The sequence below is a fragment of the Alexandromys fortis genome, unplaced genomic scaffold, assembly GCF_014885135.2.
Source record: "Alexandromys fortis isolate MF-2015 unplaced genomic scaffold, M_Fortis_MF-2015_v1.1 scaffold_249, whole genome shotgun sequence".
Lineage (NCBI taxonomy): Eukaryota > Metazoa > Chordata > Mammalia > Rodentia > Cricetidae > Alexandromys > Alexandromys fortis.
The window spans coordinates 43,345-50,519 of record NW_026068129.1 but is presented as its reverse complement, the minus strand read 5'-3'; positions in this window follow the sequence as shown (position 1 = coordinate 50,519).

Genomic DNA, 7,175 nt, shown 5'->3' with positions numbered 1-7,175 from the left:
AAAAAAAAAAAACCAACACTGTGGGCAGTGCCTGTGGAACAGCACCTAACATTCGTCCTCTGGCTGCCACACCTCCCCATGTGTGTACACTTGAACACACATACTCACCACACATCCTCATCCTCCACATATGTACCCCTCTACACACACACACACACACACACACACACACACACACACTTCCTCTCCCTCCATGCCTTCCCCTCCCTACTTTATACCATACTCTCTCACACATACCCTCCACACACCCACATCCCCCCACATCCGTCCACATCCACCCATACACCTCCCCACGTCTACACACATGCCCTCACCCCTCCCACGATACAGGTAACACGTACTGACTTGTGGGACTAGAGACAAAATGGGAGGCTTTCACGGATAGAGCAGAACATGAGATACACAGTGGGGTGTGAGGAGGGGAAGTGGGATCAGGAATATGCCGGAAGGGCCTTGGTCCTTACTGCTAAAAAGACACAGGACACAACTTTGGGGGAGCTGAGGAAGCCCTGAGCAAGGAACGTCATGAGTGAATATGTACTGTTGGCAGTGGTGTAACCATATCAAGGACCCAGCAGGAAATAGTAAAGCCTCCCACCTTCCCAAGGTGAGGCGGGGAGGAAAATGGCAAAGCCGTCCTTAGCAGGTTCGAGTGTGGATGTTGATAGTGTGTGCAGAGGATGTCCACCGTAGTTTCCCCCTCAGAGATGAGCCTAAGAGATGAAGTAAATCTGTCTCCTTACTCTAGCTGCGTACCATAAATTCTGCCTGCTTGTTGATTTGTATCTATTAGCGCCCCCCCATTCAACTGTATATAATAATATTCTGAGGTTCCAGGGTCCTGGGACTTTTCTGTCCAAGAGCACAGTTTACCCAAACCCAGGTCTTTTTCTGTGCGTCTGTATGTCTGTCTTTTCTTCATTTCCTCACTGCTCCCAGTCGGGCCAAGTTCCTGGAGTCATCATTTGGTGACAGCTGACAGCACAGAATGTGTTCTGTCAGTTGGCACCTGCTCAGCTCACCTCACCTATTGGTGGAACATTGGTCATTGCTGCTGGGCTTGTGACCAGGCCTCCAGAAGACACCTGGATCAGGGACAAGATGCTAGTGGAGCCTAACGAGTGTTTGCCTTGCCGTGTCTAAGAACCTGGAGTTCATGCATGGCCTTCTGGTCATCTGAGCACCCTGACCCAGGTCCTCCATCACCAAACAAATTATCACCACAAATTCGGATTTTACAGAGTATAAATTATTTTATATAACAAATAAGTTGCCTCCTCTCTTCCTTTTTGGAACACAGAATTTATACTTCCCTTTCCTTCTGTGTATAAACTAACTTTGTATAAAAGAGAGAGAATTCTCCTTCATTGTGTTGGAACGAGGCAGATAATAGACCGTACCTATGCAGGGCAAACTGACCTCCTGCCTCAAGTTAATCTACAGTTCACTTAAAGCGTCAATAGCGACGAATTAAGCCATTGTGCTTGAAGGACACTGGGGATGCCATGAAGTGGGGCCAGGGTCCATTGAGGGGTCTCTTCTTGTGTGGTCTGAGCCTCTACTGGATGGTGCTGAGCATCAGGATAGCGCCAGGTGTGGGAGTCACCACTCGACAGGAGCAGAGTTGGCTCAACAAAGCCAGGAGGGTTGCTTTTGAGGAAAGAACATTAGTATTCAGCATTCGCTAAGGTAGGACCCGAGTGTGGCAAGGGGTAGGCTGAGTTGCCGGACTCAGAGAGGGTGGATGCCATTGTCCTTGCAATCTGGAGTCATCGGTGTGCAGCTCCTCATCCCCATTGGTCACAACATGATACAACCGAAGAACCAGAAACCTGGCAGTGGGATGACCCTGGGTGAGGACCGCAGCTGAGGTGGAGGTTTTAATGAGCTGGTTAAACATCAAATGCATGGCTGGATTAAAAGGCAGTAGCATCTGGTGAGTCTTCCCTGACTCTCCGTCACTCTGAACTTACTGAGAAGGCTAAGACCTCATCCCCTTCTCTCTGCCTTGGCCTCTTCTCACAGTCCCACTTGTAGCTTTGTGGGTGACCTGTGAATCAGTCACAGCACACCAACACACAGCACAGCATCCAGAACAATAGAGCTGTGAGCCCGGGGTAGCAGATGACACTCTGTGTATCTGGAGCAGTAGGTGACTCACCCCTTCCCATGATGCTTGCATCCTGGTCCCTCCCTTTCCAGTTGATAGTATCACCAGATGCCCATAGGACTGGAGTGTAGGACATAGGGCTCTTTGATCTTTGGTCATGGGTGCCACCCTTGTGCCTCAGATTTAACAAGACTGGAAGGCAGGTTAGATATGGCACGCTTGACCACATCTGACCACTCCTGGTTAGTGGCAGAAAACCACTTGGGCCCCCTCTCAGACTCTCCCATCTAGGCTGTTGAATCCCACAGGAGGAGTGGGTAGGTGTCTACTGACGGCCATAGCTGGACAGTGGAGCGTTAGCTCACTGCTTACAGCCCTCTGTCCATTTGTCATGATGGGCACTCAGCGGGCTCCCCCTAGGTCAGAGTGGGCGGAGCTTGCATTTTTTCTTTGCTTCTATTCTTGTGTGTAGTCGTGCGGTTTTTGTGTCTGCCTGTTTAGAAAGGTCCTGATGCTAAACCTTCCGTTAGGATAAAAGGGAGGAAAATGCAAATACACAAAGCAGATATATTGGCAAAAGCTGAACTAAATTTTTCTCCTGTGAATTCCGAGCAATGTGGTCAGCCAAACCACTATGGAGTTTGGGCAGAAACCGAAGAGCTTTTCATGTGGAGAATTCTCACACTGACACTAGCTGAGGGCTGAGATGTCAGATCTGGGAGCACACACTCGGCTCGGCTCTCTAAGGCCTGCACAGCCAGGAGAGAGGACAGCAGACTTCTGAGGCAAGTGTGGTGGTAACTGAATCCAATTGTGGATTTCAGGGGCACCCGTGCCAGGGTGGGGAATGCCTTTCTGCCCCTTTGCCTTAAGAGCTCCCCCATGAAAGGAAGCTGAATTTGTCGAAAGTGTCTCCCGTGTCTGCTGCATTCCCTCAGTTTGTTCACATGGTGGATGACTGACCAATTCTCAGATGCCCCAGAAAGGCCCTCGGCTCGATTCAAATTCCCTCACACAGCACCGCTGCTTCAGGTGCTTCATTGTGCCAAGGAGTTTCTCCTTATGTCCACAAAGGCTAAGCCTCAGGTTCCCTCATCTGCCTACCACTGGCATCAGCAGTGCTGGACTTGTGAACTGGGAATCAGTACAGTCGAATGGGCTTTACTTCCCCCTTAGGCATTGGCAGAACTGCAGTAAAACCATCTGGGTTGGGGAGTTTCTTGGTCAGGACTTTGAAATTACTCAGGACTTTCTTTCCTTCCTTCCTTCCTTCCTTCCTTCCTTCCTTCCTTCCTTCCTTCCTTCCTTCCTTCCTTCCTTCTTCCCTTCCTCCCGTTAATTCTTTTATTCATCATTTATGCTATTAAAGCACTTATTTTTAATTATGTGTATATATTTGTGTCTGTGTATGGGCTTGTGAGTATAAATGGAGGTGCCCAAAGAGGTCAGAGGACATTGGATGCCCTACATCTGGAGTTAACAGCTTGTCTTGAGGCACCAGTGTGGGTGCTGGGAGGCTAACTCTGCAAGAGTAGTCCACTCTCTATCCCTGGACCATCTCTCCAGCCCTGCCCCACATAGGGTTCAAATGCTGAGCTTGCTACTCTTCCCTCTTTCTTCCTATAGAGATCAACCATGTGTGGCCATCTCCAATGTCCTTAACTTTTCCCTGTGATCTGAAGTCTCCAACTGAGGTCTTCCTGGGACTTTGTTTTTTTCTTCCTACGTATTATATTTTCCTACTCTGACGTTCCATTGTATAAATGCTGTTTCTCTGTAAGTATTTGAAGCATTTTCTTTTTTTTTCAACAGTGCTCACCTTCATCTTTGAAGCATACCAATAACAGCTGATGTTGACAAATAGAAAATCCAGACATCGAATGCACCTCAAGGTTGGCATGTGCTGGCTGTCTTTAACCTTGAGAATCAGATTTTTCTGGTTCCTAGGATGAGGAATAATCTTAGATTATATCCTGTACATACTGTGTTGTGAGATATGAGTTCTCTTTAAGTCTGTAGTTTTCAACCAAGGCCATTCTTGCCTCCCTCAGGACATTCGGGACTCTTTGGAGAATGTCCCAGCTGTGAGGCATTACTGGCATCTAGTGGATAGAGATCAGGCGTGGTGTACCACATCTTGGAGCCTATCAGTCTCTGCTCACAGAAATCCAGTCAGAAACCCAAACTGTGAATATGCCAAGAAACCCTTGCTTAAAGCCGGAAGAGGTCGGCTCAGATCATGAGGACTGTCTCACATGATACAGGGTAATTTTAGTGTGTGCCATGGATGGAATTTTGTGTAAAGGCATTTGGAAATGATTGAGGTCATGTGAGGTCATGAAAGTAGCCATTCACAAGATAAAATAAATCAGGATGATCTTTTTGATTGAAGACATGGGCTGTCTGGAGCCAGAGAGAAGGCCTTGCCAGCACCCGGCCCTGCTGGCACTCTGGTCATGGACTTGCATGTTGCAGGATTCTGAAAATGTCCATTTCTGATGGCTAAGCTCTGGCTTGCTATGTTTTAGAATGGGGCTGACACATGCACTGTGCTTCTTTGGGTCTGCTCCAGATATGTGATGTGGGAGTCCCCTCTGTGTGCAGTAATTTCCATTAATGAATAAAGAAACTGCCTTGGCCTGTTGATAGGGCAGAACTTAGGTAGGTGGGGAAGATGAAACTGAATTCTGGGAGGAAGAAAGGAGAGTCAGGATCCACCACCCAAGATTAGACGTGCTTAGCCAGTAAGCCACTGCCACATGGCAATACACAGATTACTAAAAATGGGTTAAACTAAGATGTAAGAGTTAGCCAATAAGAAGTTAGAGCTAAGGGACCAAGCAGTGTTTTAATTAATAGAGTTTCTGTGTGATTATTTCGGTTCTGGGTGGCTAGGACGAACAAGCAGCCCTCTCCTTGCAACAGACATGCACAGCTTGCTAGGAGGTCAAGGAAGAATCCACCCACTAGGGAATCTTCTCATGGTACCTGATACTCACTGGGAACCTCCCATACTCTCTGGATCAGAAGGACATTTCCCCTTTTACCTTTAGCTGGAACATAATGGGTTTTCTGTCTTAGATTTATCCTCCCCTGTGCAGGGTAGGAGTGGCCAGGGCCAGGTGGTGAGAGGACAGAGAGAGGATGGATTTTCACCCGTGGTCACTTGTGAGTACCCCAGTGGCCCTGATCCTGTGCTCAAGCCAGCTGAGCGCAGAGGTAACAAAGGACTCCAAAAGATGCTGTAGCAGAGTCACAGTTGGAGACCCTCAGGCTCTGTCCCTGGGCCCTGTAGGAGTCTGTGAGTGCTGCCTGGCCACAGAATGTCTGATCCACAGACAGGCTGAGCTAGAATAAAGTGTGTGTTAGTTCATTACCCTAATAAACACGCTGCCTTGATGATCCGAATCTATCCAGGTTTCGACCGCTGATTACAGCATCAGGATGGTGACTAGGTCTTCTTCTCTCTCATCTCCATTAACCCCCATCAAACAGGTCCACTGGCCTCACCTGCAGATATCACTTCTATTTTTCCTCAGTATGGCTGAGAGAGAAACCCAAGCAGTCTTTGGAAGGTCTGCGCGGATGAGGTGTTGCCCTTATCATAATTCTTGGCACACTCCGCTGAGCACACACAGAAAAATCGTTAGTTACCCTTTGCTTTGACAGAAGTATCATTTCTGCAGTTGAGATCTGCAGATAATTAAAAAGCGCAGGGCTCCCGACTCCCCATCACTGCCTTCCCTCTGATGATGCAGTGCCCCGAATAGAATCCTTCCCAGGCACACTGACTGACAGCTGGAAGGATCTAGCCCATCCACCTGGGAGTGCTGGTTCCGTAGACAGGATTTCATGGCACAGCACCGGGGGGAAGCGGCACTCAGCCTGCCCAGATCACTTGAGCGATGTGGTCTAGTGAAGCACGGAGGGGGCCACTGAGAGAAGACAGCTCTGCCCGAGCTTTGATTTGTTTGCTGGCTGCTGAAACTCCTCTAAGAACCCATGTTGTGCGAGTGGAGGGAGTCGCTCACCTGAATGATTCTGTTAGCCGTGGTAAGGCGCATTGCACCAAGCTTTGTTAAAGGGACCTGTGGGAAGCAGCTCTTTCCAGCCCCCACCTGTCTGTGGAGGAGAGGGGACAAATCCAAAGAAGGGTACACTGGACAGTGGTTTCTAGTCCTAGCTGGTTACTGGGTCCCTAGCAGCTTGTTGTTGCCACCCATTCCCAGGTCCAGCCAGACTTGGTTAGACTCTGTTTACAAGCTCAGGGAAATGTATTCCCTGCTTTAAGAAACCTTAGTTTGCTACAATTACAGGCTCAGCTCATGAGCATGAAACAGCAGGGAGGCCCATGGATTCTTTCCCCAGATTATTACCATTAAACATCTTGTAAGCTGGCCCTTATAAAATCATCAGAGCCAGGCTATTGGCCCTAACACAAACCACCCCTTAAGCAGACTTTCTCACCTCTGGCTCTGCCCTCTTGTGCCCAGTTCTACACACACAGTGGACCCAATGGAAGTATTTTCACAGCACTAGAAGGGTATTTAGACACTGTAGGATTTTGGGTCTGGTTGCCACAGACCCCGATGAGAAACTTCGTCCTGGGATGTGTGTGAAAAGTTCAATTTATCACTCTAGCTGCCATGGCCTTTCCTCTGTTCATGTTTTGTGCCAACAAAACTAAGATTCGCTTCATATTGTGCTGTACAGGTCCCAGCACATGGCTGTCAGCGTTCTCTTGTAAAGCTAATGCTTACTCTTTTGTATGAATTGGCACCTGCTGCTGGCTTTGGTGTGGTGCTCGTGTGGGTGAGCGTGGTTAGTGTGGTGCTAGTGTGGGATGGGCATGGTTAGTGTGGGTGAGCGTGGTTAGTGTGGTGCTAGTGTGGGATGGGCATGGTTAGTGTGGGTGAGCGTGGCTAGTGTGGGTGAGCGTGGCTAGTGTGGGTGAGCATGGTTAGTGTGGGTGAGTGTGATTAGTGTGGTGCTAGTGTGGGATGGGTGTGATTAGTGTGGGATGGGCGTGGTTAGTGTGGTGCTAGCGTGGGATGGGCATGGTTAG